Raw genomic sequence first — 19,105 nt, 5'->3', positions numbered from 1 at the left:
CTTCCTTCTTCTCACTTTCCGCCGCGTACATTTACTTTTCAGAAGACCTCCTCATCCCAGAAAGAAAGAGACAAAATTTCTGTTCTAATTATAACACCTTAAAACAACATACTCCAGATTTTTGCAGTCTCTTTTCATATTTCTTTACCTTGTTACATTCACAATGATGCATTTAAAACAAATGTCCTCTGTTGTTTCTTTCTACTCATAGCTCTTTACAGACACAAGGCTACCTTCAGCCAGATAACCAGGCATCTAAAGACAAGACTTTCCATCTAGGCTGCAGGCAGCAAAATGCAACAATGGTTGACCCTCAAGCACATAGCACAACTAGCAGGAAGCCCAGTTTAAAGAAAAATCAGCTGTAATTCACATTGGCAATAAGGGTTCTGAGCACTTCAAAGCCATACTTCCCAAGTGCCTGGTTTTCTTACTTCATTACCCTAACATGCTGGAAGCAGACACATTCCCTTCAAACTCAGATATTTCCCGTTCACTGTGCCTGGCTGGAGCTGGCTGCTCAGCACCCTTGCAGCCCAAGCACGCTTATCTCCACCCCAGCATGGTTCCTCCTTGGTAGCATTCAGAAAACCTCACATTCATTGGAATGTAACTGGGGCAATGATAGGAATCCCTAAATACCACCTGGATTTCATTGCTGTTTCAAGATGCCAGAGGCACTTGACTGGTAAGAGCCCAGAACTGCAAGGATTCAGGAGAAATTGGGCTGTTCAGTTCTGACTATAAGCAGAATATTTGGAGATCAGACAGTCTGACACTATTTTTTTATTCCGTCTGCATAGCAGAAGAATGGATTAGACATTGACATTGCAACATAATAGTTGTCAAAAATAACTTAGAAAATACATCACTAAGAAAATAAAAGTTTCTTTTTAGTGAAAGATTCACCACTTTTCTAGCTTTATGAACAATACACCAGCAAAGAGCAGGACTCAGCCTTCGACTAGCTTTTTTGTTCCTACCAAAGGGCAAGACTGAGAAAAAATGCAAAGACACCAACAATGGCAATCCATGTAGTGAATACTTTAGATGACATCTTGGGATAGCTTTAAAATGGGATTTATATGTATTTTCTTTGACATTTGACAGCATTTATTCCAGGACAACACGAAGGTTCCTTCTATGAAGTATTAGCTTATGAGAAAATCTTCTAGAAGAAAGTGAATCGAAAAAAAAAACAAACATTAAGGAACAGGAAACTAATTATTAGCTTAGCTCCATCTGTGTCCATCAAAATCTTGACTTTCTCTTACATTCTTCTCTGTGACAGGTCACTTCTGATGCAAAATCTAGAACCCTGCCACTGAAAACTCCTGTACAAATTGAAATAAAGTCCAAAGATCTAATTTCAGGAACCTTCCATTTTACATAGCCCAAAAAGATCTATCTATCTGACTGCTCTGTATGGTGTAGAAGTCTATGCACCATTGCCATCTGGCCTAGAAGAGAGTTTGACACTGGAGCAGCAGCAGCAATGAAAGGTGCTAGCAGTGCTGCGTACAGTGTTTAGTACTAGTAATTCAGCTCCATTAAGCTGAAACATACTGGATTCATTAGAAACATGAAGTGTATAATAAAAAACTGAATGCTGCATTCCCTGCCTGTCAGATTAATAAATTCCCTGGAGTTGCACCAGACATCTCAGGCTAACTGAGGAACAACAGCACAGAAAAGGAAACAACTCAGGGGAAAAACAATTCAAGAACAAGAATGCATCCAAAGAATATAGCATGACCCACAGGATTTGCAAAACTCCCCCTTTTGCAAAGCATCTGACATACATTTGACCTACTTTTACATTCAAACACTGGGATTTTTATGGTCTCTATGTCTCAAGATGCCTTTTAGCACTGCAGGGAATTTTACCCGTGTATCAAAAAACACAAGACCTGCTGAAAATTAGCTTAAACCTGCAAGGGCTAAACGCAATGTGGAGGGTTTCACTGCAGTTACAGCAGTGTACTCAGGAACTAAACCTGGAAGTTTACAGCACAAGGTTCAGTTGTCAGCTCCATCACTGGCATATAATGCCACCCCAGGGACATTCTCCCTTCTTGTCCATTCTTCCTGAGTTAGGAGTTTCAGAGAAAGACGATCTCCTTCCTAGCTGTGCTCCTAGCTCCACATGAGCACGGTTCAGCTCTGATATCAAAGGATTGGTGTAATACAAATAAAAATGGAGATATGTACAATCACTCTTTAAGGCCATCTCCAAGTCATTTGAGATTAGGATGGCTTCTCCTCCCTCAGACAGGCAGGATGCTCTTAATCTGTATCCTGTTGCTGTGAAGCACACATTTCCTTAGGAAAAAGAAGATACACCTGCAGCAAATCTAGAAATATCAGGCTGTCATTGGGAGGAAACAGGTGTGTTGCAGAATGTCATGAAACAGCTTTCTCCTGCAGAGCTTACCGGAGGCATCCCTAAGTGAGGGACAGGGGGAAGAAAGCTCTCCCACAGGTAACCTTTTAAAAGGGCATCCTGGCAGTCAGCAGGCATTTGACTTTTGGAGGTCCCTGGGTCCCACAGCCAAAATCCCTCTGCTTATTCTTCTCAGACAGAGAACTCAGAAATGTGAAAGAGTGCTTTAATTATAAACAGTAAGGATAAAAGCCTGGTTTTAATAAGTAAGTGGTGAAACTCTCCTCATCTTCTCAATGGCATTTCTAAGTTGCAGTGTTGGTTTTAGTTTTTAAGTTTCTGATTTTATTTAACTTTTCCTTATGAAATGTAGGTTTGAAGGTATCTGTGAAGACAGCTACAATCACTTGTGACCTATATAATACATACAGTAGCTTCTTATCATATACTAGTGTGTTATTCTCAGTATTTTCCCCTCTCCTAAAGGGTACAGGGGATGCAGTTTGGAGACTTCCATTTCAATTTTAATGTTATTGCCACACAGGTCTCCCAGGCTCATTTTGTCTTTGAATTTAGAAAATTGAAATTCTTATCTCTTTGCCCATGTATCCTGTACGATTTGAGTCAGATTCCAGACTCCCTGATACTTTTTTATGCTGCATATGTAGTGGAACTGCAGAACTGACTTTCTCAGCTCATATATCCTCTTTAATATTAATCCAGATTAATACACTAAAGTCACAGCTATCACAGCCCCTTTCCTGACTTTACATAGTGGCAGATTAGGGGGCTCAGAAAATCCATTTCACTCCACACCACTGTGACATAAATATTTTAGAATCATAGAGAAATTCTGCTGCACTCTGTGGTAAGATTTACACCTCACAATGGTTAGGACAGTGAATATCCTTTACCTGTTAATTCCTTTGATTTATGCTTTACTCACTGATCTTTACAAGTTCTTCCTTTTCTACTAGTTGTCATTAATTAGCCTTGAAGCAAATTTTCCTTTAATTTCACCTTTATTTCCATTGTAATCACCCCTCATATGACAGCAGCCTCTTATTTTTTCATGCTTGGTACACTTATATTGGAAAATGGGTTTATCTACAGAGTTACACAGACTATCACAATTTATAACAGTGTGTTTAATTCTTTGGAACCAAACTGAGCACTAACTGCCTTGAGCTGTTTGGTGAGAAATTAGTTTTGTGCTAAACTGCTTAATGCTCTGGGGAATGCAGAATAAACTAGATGTGGCAATTTTATGAGTTTCAGAACTTCAAAATGACTATATTTTTATCCCTATCACTGAGCTTGGATGTTGTTATCTAAGACTTTTTTTCTATATATCATTGCCCCAAAAGAGATTTAAATTTAAAAAAACTGGGGAGGAAAGAGGGGGGAGGGGGTGGTTTATGCAAAACATTTCTAATTTACAACTCTTTACACTTAGAATATGGAATGAAAGAAAGAAACACAATTTGGGAGCAGTTTGATTTTCATTTTACCTTTTAGATAAGACTACATCAGTAAATGTGATGTGCTTTCAGACTGACAATCTGGAAGTAAAACTTAAATTAAAAACATGGAAAAACACTTCTATCTTACTCCTTTTCCAAACTGCAGCAGGAGGGCAGATCTCAAATCCATTCTTTCATGACACTACCCAGGTCACATCAGAGAAGGGGGAGAGTGTTGATGATTCTTCTCCGTGTGTGGAGACACGAGGCTTGACTCCATTTCAGAAGGCTGATTTATTATGTTAGATATTATATTAAAATGCTACATTAAGACTATACTAAAAGAACAGAGAGATCAGAAGGCTCAACAAGAACGAACAGAACAGAATAGAATAACAAAAATCCTGTGACTGCTCACAGCCTTGGCACAGGTGGCTGTGATTGGTCATCAATGGAAAACAATCTACATGCACCAATCACAGATGCACCTGTTGCATTCCACAGCAGCAGATAGGAATTGTTTACCTTTCTCTCCTGAGGCTCCTCAGCTTCTCAGGAGAGGAAAAATCCCAGCAAGGATTTTCCATAATATCATGGCTACAGGAGAGAGACAAAGATGATAAAATTATTTATGCTCAACCATTTAAATAAGCATTCCAGCTGACACCACACTAATTCTGAATAACAGCCACTGCTGTAGGGACAAGAGTTCTCTATTTAAATTCCCAAGTGCTGTTAATGTAATATGATAATGCAACACAATTAGCTATTTCAGCAAGACCTGATATTACCAAACCTTTTATTGCATGATGAAGTGCCATCTCCATTATGAAATTTCATAAAATACATTTATCACCTTAAAAAAATATATATTTGCAATAGAAGGACAATAGAAATTGTTAACAAGATGATGAAGCTTCTGGAGCAGTAATAATGTGGCTAAAAGGCAGTGATTGTCCCACAGTGCTTCTAAGGCAGGTTTCTGCAAGCGAGATCCATAATGCAATGTTTTGTGCTAAATTCACTGCCAATTCCGCCATTGCTAAGGACAAGAAAATTGATCATTTTCTTGTCCTTAGCAATGCTGTGGAAAGATAAAATACACAATGGAGGAGTCTGGATTTGCAAACAAACTCCACAAATCTGCTGAGTTGTGAAAATATAGGAACCCATTCTAGTGCTGAAAGGAGAATGGTTTGAATATTTCTGTATTGCTTTAGTGTGATGAACAGGCCAGTCAAACCTGACCCATCTGTCCAGTTGCTGTTGCCAGATCTTGGCCTTCATAGAGCTCAAAGAAAGAAATATTTCCAAAAATTTATCTGCTCTTTTGGTTGAATTATCCAAAAAGGTCTTTGATTAGATCTCTTTTGATGATAGACCAATGAGAAAAAATCCCTGCAAGTACTTCACAGAGGACTCTCAATATTTTTAAGTCCTTGCCAATGAACATGTTTTCAAATAACTGGAGCTTTTAATAGGATTAGCTGTAACTGGGATCTGTGTCATAAAGCCTACTGTGACAGAGAACAAGGAAGAACTGGGACAGAAAAACAGAAGTAAGAATAGGCTAGGGTATCTAATATATCATAGTTAAATTATCAGGAGATCTATACAACCCTGAAAATCTAAAAAACAGCAAGGAAAAACTTGTCCTACTATGATTTCAAAGTTCAAAAAAGTGTATGTACAGCATAAAAAACAGAGTCTGTAGAAACCTGGACTTCTTCCTCAGTGTGTTTCCTGGAAAGAGATTTGAAGAGCCAGATGCTGTCCTTGTACAGAGAGGCTAATTATGGAGACTGATATATTAAAGCTTTAATAAGGGCTATTGGCAAGTAATTACCTCCATTAGTATTTCTAAGCTTACATCATTGGAAATTAATGTTTAATGATGCCCTTCCCTGTCAGATGCATATCTATCAGGACAGTGGTTTTCATGAAGCCAATTTTAAATTTTGGGCAAGGTAGACAGTCTATTGAAAAAAGAAACATTTAATGAAACCAAGAACAGTACCTGTACTGTGTATGTAGATTGAAATCTTCAACCCATCCAAGTTGCTGAGCAGTCAGGAGTTAAAAGAGATTTAATGGATTTCATTCTTCAGTGTATAATGGAAGTAATTTCTTCCCTGCAACCAGAAAGTCTGCAAAAGTTTTCATTAAGTTCTCTTTACTGCTGATAAGGCCTAGAAGAAGAGAACTTGTCCAGCTGCTGAAAAAAACTGTTGGGCAGTCTTTCTGATGTTTTTTTTTTTTTTTTTTTCTTTTTTTCCTCTTTTTTTTTTTTTTTTTTGTAGTAGCTAGTATTTTAAGCATATGATCACTGTTAGCATGTTTATTAGTACATAATACAATTTAATTAATTAATATTATACATCACAATACTTGAATAAAATGAAATAATCCTATTACTAAAACATGATCACATACAGGTACAACCCCTAAAAACAAAATTATCATTAAAATCCATGTTTTATCAATATAGCTTGAACTTCAGTGTTTAGAAGCGCAAGTAGGCAGAACAGACATATGTAGAGCTGCAGATACCACCACCAATATGAATCATTCCTGCTTGAATTCTTACACTCTTTGTATGATTTTTAGCATTTTGGTGAATCTCTCTCTGACATCTGTAATACTGGTCATTAAGCAGCACACAATATATTCGAAGAGATTGGAGAAAATCAATTTCCACTCACAGAGGAAAAAAATAAAACCAACACAACTGCATCATTGTAAGTTTTCATTTGGGCTATTTTAGTGGCATTATGCAAGCCTGCACAGTTGGGCAATTTGGAAAAATTCATCATTTTCAATGACAGAAACAATTTTTCATTTTGGAGACTTAAATATTTTGAATTCATATGCATACTTAATTTTAAGTATCTTTCAAACTAACAAAAATATGTCATGATTTTAAATATAACTTCAAAATAGATTTCGTTGTTTCTATGGTATTTCATTAAATCCACCTTTCTAGATAAAGTTTTGAATATGAGGCCTTTGCCATGAGACTCTTCAAGGTGAATCTGAATATGAACATTTTTTGGTCCTATGTTTCTTTGACCCCGGGTCAGTGTGACGAAACATGGCAGCTCCCTCCAAGAAGAGCTGAAAAAAGCAAAAGTGGCTGCCTCTCACAAGAGTCTGATTCATGAATTTCTAGGATAGGCCAAATATAACAAAAAATCAGAGACTGATATTTTAATAGAAATATCTTCATGTTTTTAGTCTCTCAGAAGGAATTCTCCATTCCATGTAATTTTGTCTCAATACCATGGGAACCAACTGGATCCCAGTGTTTTCACACCATCTGTATGTGATCATTGACACAGGCACAGAATTCTTGCAGCCCAAGTAATGTGCACTTCTGGAGAGCTCCCCCAAGAATGAACGAATGTTTGAGCTAAAGAAATGGCTGAGACTGAAGATCACTCCAGATGGTACAGTCCTGAAGGCAGCAAAAATACAACTGCAGGAATTTGAGTTATAAATAAATGGCAGTGGTATATTAAAAACAAACAAACAAACAGATATTGAGTATATCTTCTTAATGGTATTTACAGAGACACCCAGCACAATTTGACGTACCACCATACCATAGGATTTCAGTGTAAAGTAAGAGCCAAGGCAGTGTCTTTGGAGATAGTATCCTGTATCTTTGATACAAGTTGCACATCCCCACAGGAACAGATTTACAGTACAAAATCTCTGATGCTGAAAACCTGAATACCCACTGCATGAATTTTAAGGAAAGTTTTGGTCAATTTAACACCATTCTGGTCCCTGAGTATAAGAAGCTCAACTTCTGGGTGAATCTTTTTGGAAGGTTCAGTCTGCACCCTCTGGGGCTGCTGCCCAGTGCAAACCCAGCACAGTTACGTGGGCAGCTGGGAGATTGGCTTCAAAAGCAGTCAGGGCAAAGCCAGCAGCTCCTAAAGTGGACACGTCTAACTTGTTCTGGCACTGCGTAGCTGTTCCTACTTAATCACTCCCCTGTGGCCATAGGAAGACAAAATACCTTTGTGAATTAATGTCTAAAATCCAGTCTAGTCTTAAATTTAAAGACAAATGAAATTTTAGGTATCCCCTCATATTGCATCCTAGGTAGTGCCAGAGGGTGCACAGAATCATTAAGTCAGGGGATGAGCCACGAAGAAAACAAGAATTTCATGAACTATCCTGGCATCATTCCTGAAAGAAACTGTATACACACTTGTTTTTAATCATTTATGTACTACCACCACCAAAAATATCTCAGGAAATATTTTTTAACTAAAATTGCTATTTTCCCCATCAGTTATGCTCAATGGCTAATTTTGACTCTTCTACATGTCACAATCTCAAACAAACAAAAACAATGGTCAAGGAAGAAGCATGCAGAATATTTCATCTGGGGAAAAGATGGTGTAATACTCAAAAATAACTTTTTTTCCCTTGTTTTTCCTCAACTATCATATTTTCCAGAAAAGACGGAGTAATTTTTAAGGCACTCAGAAGAAATCTGTCTGAGCAGTCAGGGCTATACTTAAACATAGGTAAATACTTATGTATAGACACGAGTGCCTGGAGTAAGTAATTTAACCCTTTAACCCTAGTGCATGAGAGGAGCTCAGCTCAGGAGGGATTTTGGGGGCTCTCCCAGAATCTTAAATGCTTGTTTAAGTTATTGTTTACTTGGATCATGAGCATTGCAGTCAGCCTGTTCTGGAGCAAGGAATCCCTGAAGAAAAACCACAGTTTTGCTGAATTTCCCTGTTAATCACAGCACTTCAGAGCACACTGAGCCAATCACATACAGCCACACAAGGCAAGGCCCTCCTCTGGGGCCCACCACGTCCTCAGCACCCTTCAGTCTCCAGTCCTCTGTCTTTAAGGGATGCTGGGTTCCCAATGGATTGCTTTCACAGAAAGCAGTGCTAATTTAAAGAGCCTTCAGGCTGACTCTAAGAAATGAATGAATTTGTCCACACACCTTCAGTGGAAGAAGAAACTGGGATTTAACAGTTTTTCTTTTTTGTGCTCTTCTTCATTTATAATTTACAATCTTTGGCTCCTAATGAATATAGGTCTATATATACTTGCATTAAATTTGTGAGATGCATTTCAGTATTAATCATTTCATATATGTCAGAGCACATTTTGGAAGCTGGCCAAAACAATATATAAATTTCGGTAATTATAAAGGGTAATAGTAGAAAATACTAAATACAGTGCTGCAGCAATAAGCTTCTCACATAGTTCTTCCTCAAAATCCTGATTTAAATTCTGGTTTATCAATTAAAAAAACCACTACCAGCTTTGAAATTTTAATTTCCTTTTGAAATAAAGGTCTCATTTAGATAAAGCTGGTGTTGCTTGCCTCTCAATGCTCCCTACTTTCATTATACAGATTTTTTTTCATACAGCTGCTAAATCCTATTTTCACAAGAGAAAAAAAAATTGCACCTCCAATCATCAAAGCAGCATAATTTAGGCCTTTATTATGTCAGTCATGAATTGTCTTTCTTGTGAGCTCACAATGTCATAATATTCTTTCTGATTAATGAGGATCCTACAATTACAGGGTAGGAACCATCATGCTGTACTGCAGAGCCTGTCTAGAGGCAAAAATTACTGTTAATGCTAATGCATTACTGGAGAGTTAGGGGTGGAATTATTACTGTCAGCAAATCCAAAGGGTCTGCTCCCACAAGATGGATGGCTTTTGTCATTTCTGGAACACAGTTCTGGGAGGCCAATGAGCTTTCACATGGTACCTTACTAATTCCCACTTCCACTTTTCACACACTTACTGCCCCTGATCACATTACCTGGAGCACCTCTGTCCACCTAGGAGGTTGCCAGATGGGGGGGATACAAAAGGGACCAAGAAAAGCTAGCCTGGCTAAATGGAAATCTATCAAATCAAAACAAACCAGTTTCAGTCTTCAAAGTATAATCAGCTTCCCTCATGCAGGTGAAAGGCAATATCAAATCAATAACTATTTCAAATCAATCCTTGAATTGTTATAGGCAATTCGTTTCCTTTTTAGTTGCTTACAATGCATTTTCCCACCTGTAATCACAAAAAAAAAAAAAAAAAAAAATCAAAGCAATTTCACAAACCTATGTACTTTATGGTACAGTCAAGGTGCTTATTTTATACCCATGTGTGATCCTTGAGATAGAAAGCCCAGGATATATTCTCTAATTGTCTCTGTGACTTGGATAACTTAATCCTATGACTAAATGGGAAAGGGATGTGACATTTTGTGTGCTGCTTGAGTACTTTTCAAATTTTGCTCTCAGCATTTCTAGAGAGCGCTTCAAGCTTTCTACTGTTTATTACTTTTTCACATCACTCAGTAGTACAAGCATATATTAAAGATCAAAAACATAGGACTTGAAGACTGAAAAACAATTTTTCCCTTTAGAAAATAAATACTCAGGATGGGAATGATTAAATAACGAGCAGCACAAGTGATGTCAAAAACCAAAGTGTCTTTGATGCTGCACTTTTAGAACACAATAGCATCTTCCTTGAATCCTCCTCTTTTGTCACATCTCCTTATTCAATTTCATTCTAGTAGGATGTATCATGTTTGAACAACTCAAGTGGAGAGGCTCATTCCAGCTTCCAATATGTCAATGCCATTAACCGAACACATGTTTTGTAGTGGAAGAGACTGGTTGATGTAGCAGTACAGTCATTATTCAGCAGACAGACATCCAGCTGAAAGCCATTAACACAGAGAAAACAAATGACTGCTCTCAGGATTTGCCCCTCGAAGTTTATGCTGCTGTAAAGAAAAACATTTCATCCCACACGGCAATTCTCCACGTAAAGAGCTTTCTTTACAAAAAAAAAAATCCCTTTAAAATGAATGAATCAGTTTAAATATATCTCTTTGCTTGCAAAGGCAATATGTATTTAGGAAATCCTTCTAGAAAGTAGCTGAAAGCAGAAGCAAATAATGGTTTAACGGTGTGAATAAATATTACACTGTTTTCTATCACCTAAGGAAGCAGTCAGGAAGGGGAGAAGGAACAAAAACATTCTGACCTACAACAAGCTTTTTGAAGTTCTAGTTAAAAGTAATAGTCTGTGATATGCAGAGTTCAAAAGAGTAGCTGATTCAGTAGCATTTCATTGTTATTAAAAATATCATAGAAATGGTACTAGCCACAATATTTCAAGTATACTTGGTAATCTAATAATAGTCAACAATCAAGATTGTTAGGTAAATAAAGGGTTCAGGTTTACAATATGCTGATGTTGCTAAAACCAGTGAGAGTTTATTACCTAGTTGAACTAGCATAACTAAGGTTATGGTGGACTGCTCCCTTTTATATGGCAAAATTACAAGAAAAGTTCACATCATAAACTCTTAGCAACTCAATATATTCCATGGAACAAATGTATTGTATAAACAACAAAAATTGTTAATAGATTTTTCCATTGGATTTCTTTTCTTGGGAAGTTTCCTGCAAAAGCTCCTGAAGAAGATGAATAATCATCTATATTCCTTTATGGTTCTTGGTAATACAAACTATGGTTTTGAAAATGTAAATTGATACACCGACTTTTTAAAACTCTTTAAATCTATTTCTTTTGGAACAAAAAAACTCAGAGAGAAAAATGTATTTGAAGAGCAGGAGCGAACATAGAGCCTTCATAGTGAGCGGGGCTTGTAGACTTCATAGTGAGTGGGGCTTGTAGACTACCAGTTTCAGAGCCCCAGTTCCAATAAGTGGCAGCAGTGAATCTTTAGAGACAGTATATTACACGGCTAGTGAGCATATTCATGTCTTGCCTGTCCTCTAATGTAGTATTGCATTTTATTTAAATGGTACGCTCTGTCTCACCCCTCCAAAATGTGTGGTATATCCTAAACCTGTGGTCCTGCCCTGAATCATCCTGTATCTGTAATCCCATTGGCCCAAATCTGATTCCACGCCCACTTTTAATCTCCCTCTTAAACTGTGCCAGCAAGATCAGTCGCTCTCTTAGCCTTTCTCCCCTCTTAGCCCCTTTTTCTCCCCTCTTGTCCCTCCCCTAGGCCCTTTCCCCCTCCCCCTCCCTCCCCCTTTCCCCTTCTCCCTCAGTAGCCATGCTGTTCCCGGGGATGGGACCCCCAATAAACCCTCATCAGTCGGCACCCTGAGAAGCCGTGTGGAGTCTCCTTGCCTGCCTGCTGCTGCCAGCCAACTCACAGCCTAGGGGGCCCTCTGGGGACACCCGGGGGTGCTCTCCCCAAATGAACTGCAACACTAACTTTTCGTAATCAGCAGCTTAAGTGTTCCAGAGCCAAAAGTTGTATTCAGGGCAATGAACAGCAGCTGTCAGTGGATTGAGTTGCCATGAACTTGCCTGCCCTCTTTTGAAATCTATTTTGAGGAAGGAATCATATAGTAAAACCAATAAGCAATGAGTACATTTTGAGGCAGAATACCAAATACCAACCATTGCAACTTCCCTCAACTCAGTACAGCCCCCCAGTCTACGAGACCTCATTTTGGGAAATACAACTTTCCTCCGTGGAAGCAGAGACTAAAGAGACTCCTGTTAACTCTGTTAATCTTAATCCAATTGCCATTTTCATCTAGGAGTTCCAGTATAAGCTTTGGAAAGGACTCCCAAAATTTGCTTTAAATTTAGAGCACTCTTAGAAGCCACTCGACTTATGTCTTCTTGTTTCACTGATGTCAGAGGAAAATCCTTGCAACTGCAGCAAAGCAAGCCTGGGATAGGCAACTGCTCACCTCTGCTTAGTGGGGAGAAGTGATACATGTCCATCCTGTTCCTGGCCTCCACATTCATCTTCTGTACTCCGTAACACAGATGTTCATCGTTATGGACCAGCATCTCATTCTCTCTTATTGCACAAAGGGTTGAACACCACAGCACAAGCTTTTCTTTTTCTGCCCCCACCCCCTGCATCGTTGCAGATGATTATCCTGAAAAGTTTAATGCAGAAAATTCTCAAGCTTCATCTTCAAAATAATTCAGCCATTTCATTCCAATACTCTTATGAAGGCTGTTCCATAACCTTCTGCCTTCTTTTCCAGATGGCTAAAAACTGTCTTCTAATTATCAGGCTGAATTTATTCATTGGATCCATTTGTTCTTCTGCCAGTATTGTCTTGCAGCAACAAACTGTACCACAACTGAGTTAGGTTTGGATCAGCAAGTTGTAACCTAAAGATAAAAGGATCATTGTATTGCATTTGTTTATAGATTAATTTCCCCTATAGTTATTTTAATAGAAAATATGCAGTGAACTGTTGAGAAATATAAACTAATGAAATCGACAGTTAAAATAACAATTTACAAAGTTATATGACAATAAGCAGTCTTGCTAAATTATAGTTATATTTAAATTATTACTATCCAATTATCTATATATGTATATCTCTATTAGTTAATTATTTGTAGCTTGTTAAATATGTGTTCTACAAAATCTTCAGTCATTAAAAATAGATTAATTAAAAATGTATCAATAATGTTCTTTGAGGTTATTGCATAGAAAATAAACTTATCTCACATATTAACCTGATGAACTGATTTTTGCTTGTTAGAAGAATCCTTTGTATGCTGATGTATTTTGCAGTACCTGAGCCTTCAGCCAAGCTTGACCTTGGTCATCTCTGGGAGCCATATTTCCCTGCTCCTGATCCTCCACAGCAAGCAGTCATCCCTCACCCTGCTGCCCTCTTTCTCCTCTCAGGCAGTCACCATTTGCCTTCTTCACCTTCTTGTGCTGCTGATGGATGGATTTGGAGAGAACAGCTGGACTCCATTATAGCCTTGTGGCTAGAACCATTCTCATGTAACACAAATAAATTCCACTGTCATTGATAAAAGATTTTTGCTTCTCCAAAAAATGCTTAGAAAAAAAAAGCTAACAATTCCACCAGTTTTCCTGAGATCCCCTCCCACGCCTGTTGGAAACTGTGGTTTTGCTTTACCTTAAATTGAAACAAAATGCCCAAAGAAGACAATATAGAAAAAGAGGGATATAAACAAATAGAGTTTCCTGTAAGCCTGAGTTGCATTAATAGTGCACCAGCATTTTCTTTCTTTCAAACATTCACTCTTGAAATAGGGTAATATTCCAAAAGGTATATTTTTATTTAAATAGTTATCTATAATTTCATTCCACAAAACTAATACATAATATGAAGATAAATAGTAGCAGGTCACTGGATTGACAGCTTGGTAATTTTTTAGCAATTTTTACAGATTCTTTTGTAATACTTTTTGCCAAAGATATAACACTTGATTTCAACTTTGAGTCCAACATTTGAGTAAGTTTTGCACAGTGTCTCACTAAGAAAACATACTACCTCTCTAAGTTTTAAGCTTGCTGTTGCTGAAGATGACAAGGAGAAAGCAGAGACTTCCATGTGACCATGCAAAGAAAGGCTGACCCTGGGCTCTTACATTTCCAATGAAATATAAGTGGCCTCTGTGGAATAGAATTCAAGCAAAGAGGTGAAGCTCCCCTTCCCCCTCCTTCCTCCCATCAATAAAAAGATTCTGTGTGTGGTTTACTTTGCTCCTTAAAAAAAAAAAGAAAATCTGCTCCCCATGACAGCCTGGATTGTAAAAGCAGTATTTCAATTGGAAGATTAGTTAGCTTTCATGGGAATTAGCAGAGAGTCCCATCATTCACAGATGACTTGGAAAATAAAATCTGTTTTCTGTCATTAATCTGGCACCAACTGGCTGACTGGTCACCTACAGCGAGCTGTGAGAGATGGGAAGTGGGGAACAGTCATGTTTATTCACCAGATAGTACTATGGAAAACAAACAGAAAATTATCTTGGGAAAACTGTGGACCACAGAGAAGTTCTTGTCCATTCAATGCAGGGAGCAAGGTTATTAATGCGACTCCTCAGAGCTTTTCTCTTACCCACAGTTCGGGGAAGAAAGATATTTTCCTCTCATAGGAGGAAAGAATGGAAAAAATATACAGAAGTTTGATAAAAGTACAAAGAATAAGCACTGACAAGTCTTTGAGGAACTACTTATTCATTAATAATATTTACTTAGCAGTAGCAGATGTTTGAATGTCAGGTTTTCAGTGGTTTAATACAGAATCTACTTTAATGTCATTACAGCAAGACCTCAGTATGGCTGTAGACTAGATCTCTGGGTTTAGAACCAGGAACCCACTTTATACCGTGTAGGCAGCTAGAGAAGGCACCAAGCAGTTGAAGACAGGACTTCAAAAGTGGTTTGAATATAAGGTTTGCTGCTCAAGTGCAAGCAGTTTGTTCAGCTTGAAATTTCTAGTCCCGAATGCCACAAGAAAGCTCAGAAAATGTGTTTGCTGGGCAGCACAGGGTTGCAGTACAGTACTGTAGGCAAACCTCAGAAGGCAGAGTTTGGGCAAATTGATTATAGCTGGCTGAAAATGACTAGAACTAAAACTGAGACTTTGGGATGGCAAACCAGAACCAGTCTTCGCCACAGCTTGGTCAGCTGAGGTCCACTTGACACCAAGAGGTTTTCTGACAGTAAACCAGAACCTTGTGTTGGTTGCTACATTTACAGATTTCTGATCTTGAAGATGGACAAAAGCTACCAAACCAGAAAAATAAAGAGCTCTGTACCTGTGGAACTTGATTCCTCAGCCACTTCTATGATTACATAGCTGTGAATGCTTAGACTCAGCTAAACCTTTCAACAGGACTCCTTCAAATCCATATCAAAAGCAACCAGCTGGTCACACATCCAGAGAAAACCAAAATATGCGACAAGAAGCGCAATTTTCCATCCGACATTTCAGAACACCCTGGTGTACTGTGAACTCCTCAGTGACATTACTCTATGCTAAAAAACTGTGGAGATGGGCACCAAGCCCAGCAGTAGCCAAGATATTTTGTGTTTTTCCTGAAGTACAGGATGCCACTCAGCTCTAGGCAGTTGTGCTGTGCAGGAGCTAAGTGCCTAGGAGAAATCTTCCCTGTGTGTGAGGCTTTAGGCACTTTTCTTTTTTACTTAATTGAGTAATTTTTTGCCAAAATGAAAGAGAAAAGCTGCTCACAGTGAGTGATAGTGTCAGCCAGATGAGTGCTGAATATAAAAAAGGCTGTGAGTCCAGGACCTTCTCCCTTCTCAGACACAAAATACACTCAGGTGGCTAACAGAGCTATTTTCCTTCCCTAGCAGTATTCAGCTCCAGGGTTATTCCTCACAGAAGCAAGGACTCCCACCAGACCTTATGGTTTTTTTGGGGCTGGCTTCTCCCACAAACAGCCCATGACTAGTTTTCAAGTCCAGCCCATGGCTGGTTTTCAAGTTATCACTCAAGACCTTTGCATAAAAAAAAAAAAAAAAAGACTCTAAGAGGTTCCTGAAAACTTAGTTTAAATAAGAAATAAGTATTAAACCCCAGCAGTTGTGGCTGATTTTGTTCACTGCACCTGTAAAGTCTAGCAATAAAGCTTATTTATTTTTCTGCTCATTAGTAGCATGCACTTGGTGAGCTAATTTTTCAGTTCAGCAGGATTAATTGCAGCACACTAAAGGAAACATCCTACACGTTAGCAACTCAGTGTGTGTGGCAGTGTGTGTTCAGTCCATTTCTTTCTAAAACATACACAATCACAGTAATGTTAGCCTTTTTTCTTTTTTCTTTTTTTTGTTAAAACAAATCCATTTAAGAAATTTGAGTGTTCCATTCCAAGCAAGACAAAGATCAAAAGAGAATACAGTGAGTATATCACAAAGGTACTTATAACACTATTTTTTTTCTTCTAGGAAAGATATTTGTTCTCTTGGAAACTGAATTTTCACTAAAATAAAATACATAAGTGAGAAAACAGTTTTCACTGTGGTTCTTCTGGCACTTACAGAATATTCTACAGTAAAAAAAAAATAATTAAGAATTTTGAGCTGAAGAAAATTATAATCTCAGTCAAAAACCAGGAAAAAGTGAAAGGAAAAGAACAGTAGAGGATGGAGTTTAATTAACCCTTATTTACTGGGTTGGCACAAGAATGTATCCAAGGTAAGAAAAGCTCCATTTTTTGTGAACTAAAATTAAGTATCATAATCCAAAATAATACTTGGCTTCATAGAAAAAGTTATTACAATAATAATGCTACGCTTCTATGCAGTGTTTTTTTTTTATCTTTAGGTCTCAAGGCTGCTTATAGTAAATGCATATAAATGTTGTTCAATAGTTTAAAAATGCACAAAGCTTGCTAATAAAATATCTTTTTTTAAGAGTGTTCCTCTTCCTTTTGAACCCACCTAGATAAAAATGTGACCTACAAGGCCTAAATTGCCTCTTGCTTGCATGGGCATACAGAAGATTTGCTTGAATTAATCCCACAGAGACCTCAAGTGAACCAAAACAATTGAATGGCCTAATCACATTTACAGGGAACATTAAAAGGATAAGGAATAAAAAAGCTAGCCCAAGTATATGGAAATTAATAGAAAGCTCTCCTTTTTATTCCCACCCGAGATGAGAAGGTGAAATACCTACCAAAACAATTGTTAGGAACACACAATATCCCTGAAAATGAAAACCTCTACTATTGCACATGTTTAGAAGTTAGGAAGACAGATATGGAAGCATATCATACAGAAAAAAGATCTTTTGATTGCGGGACTTGCAGTCAGCACCAAGAGATACTGAAAGTTGAAAGAGAAAAACAAGATGAGAAAGGTGAGCACATCTGTGACAATACAGAGTCAAAGCTGCAAGTGCTTTAACCAGAAGAAAACACTTTAAAGAGAAATCACAGTAATCTAAATACTGAGAAATAAAAGTTCCACTACAAACCTCACGTACCTTTGAGGGTGAGTCTGTAGCAAGAAGTTATTCCAGGACACACATTAAGATTCTACAAGTTCCTTCAAGACATGTACCACACAAAGGAAAGGAAAGACTGCAACTAATCTTATTTTCTGCCTTCTTCAGCTGCCACCTTCAGACAAGGGCATATGCACATTGACTTGTGCTCTAGTCTTCCAGGTATCTAGCTATGGAGCATGCTCTGCCCAGTAACACATTCCAGAAGACCCAGGCAGACTTTAATAACTTAGCTGAGACTAAATTTAGCTAACACTTCCATTGGGGAGTTTCCAGTTCAGGGATTAACTCTCCAGGGAAAGAAAGACTCTATAATATCTAATAGGACATCCAAACACAAGAACAGTTGCTATTTTTCAGACTGTTCCTTATAGCATATTTGTGGGCAGATTGGAAATACTTCTTAAATTTTATTAAGCAGAAATTACATAGAGGCATAAAAATATTAATTACTATCTTCTACACCAAACAGCCTGATGGCAACAGGAATCCCACATCCTCCTCTAACTGGTGAAGCCAAAGGTGCCTCCTATTACCAGTTTCCTGATCCATTTGCTCCAAGTTTTGATGTCAAGTGGGCAGTAGGCCCACCCAAAGTCTGCAGAAGTATCTGGCATTTAGATTGAAGGCATACAACATTTACACAAAAGTTATTGAGGTCCAAAAGATTGGCCCATAAGCCAAGCAAGTTCTTAGAATTTAACTCTACTGGAAAGCTTTTAGTAAGGAAGACTGGAAGACTGGTCATCTTTGTGAAGAGGATGGGTAAACTAACCCTACAAAACAAATGGACTTAATGTGAAGCATGTTTCCTGCATGATTAACTATGCAAACAAGTCTATCATTGACTTAATAGGAGAAGGGTGATCCTGTAAACTAGAAAACCAATGAAATGTTTCTTGTTAATTAGATCTTCCTTCTCTGGGAACAATATCTCTGATTTTTTTTATTCTTTTTTGCAAATGAAGCTGGGGGTTGCAACTTAGCAAATTCTTTAATCATGCAACTAACCACACTATCCATTATGTACAGCACAGTGCATATTTGATCAATAGCACTGGTTTTGTTAATGCTATATGAAATAAATAAGTGGGAAAAAAATCCTTCAAATTCTGTGGGTATTTTCAGTTGCTGAGTCAGAAAACAAAATAAGGTCTAACATCTGCTTTTATTTCTTGTTCAGTAAAGCTTGCATCTCCCTTCAGGACTAAGAGTAAGCAAACTGCTGCTAACCATGATAATTACACAGTACTCAGCATGGTGAGTAGAATAACATTGTAATTGTCCAAGGGTTTGAACAATTTGGACTGATTTTCTATAGTGTATAATTTACAGTAAAGATTCAGAATGTGTTTTCTTTGCTTCAAGAACACTTTCATCCTTTATCTTTGGATTATTATACATGAAGAAAAGCATCCACAATCAAATTCAATCCAGATGA

At 37.9% G+C, this 19,105-nt stretch overlaps 1 long non-coding RNA gene across 3 annotated transcripts; it reads right to left on the bottom strand.

The window, feature by feature from the left end:
* Nucleotides 1-6,161: 6,161 nt before the first annotated feature.
* On the bottom strand, nt 6,162-17,843 carry LOC121347827. Of its 3 annotated transcripts, none has more exons than XR_005954288.1 (4): nt 17,644-17,843; nt 13,446-13,645; nt 12,595-13,030; nt 6,162-9,907 (listed from the first exon to the last, which is right to left on the bottom strand). It is a non-coding gene; the product is annotated as an uncharacterized LOC121347827 (long non-coding RNA). The 3 variants fall into 3 exon arrangements; XR_005954287.1 differs by lacking the exon at nt 6,162-9,907 and adding an exon at nt 9,953-10,631 and having other exon boundaries at nt 13,446-13,656; XR_005954286.1 differs by lacking the exon at nt 6,162-9,907 and adding an exon at nt 9,953-10,631.
* Between the last annotated feature and the right edge of the window lie 1,262 nt (nt 17,844-19,105).

The sequence above is a fragment of the Onychostruthus taczanowskii genome, unplaced genomic scaffold (genome assembly GCF_017590055.1).
Source record: "Onychostruthus taczanowskii isolate IOZ18803 unplaced genomic scaffold, ASM1759005v1 scaffold94, whole genome shotgun sequence".
Lineage (NCBI taxonomy): Eukaryota > Metazoa > Chordata > Aves > Passeriformes > Passeridae > Onychostruthus > Onychostruthus taczanowskii.
Note: the sequence above shows the minus strand (reverse complement) of the source record. Positions and strands in the feature narration are given on the sequence as shown.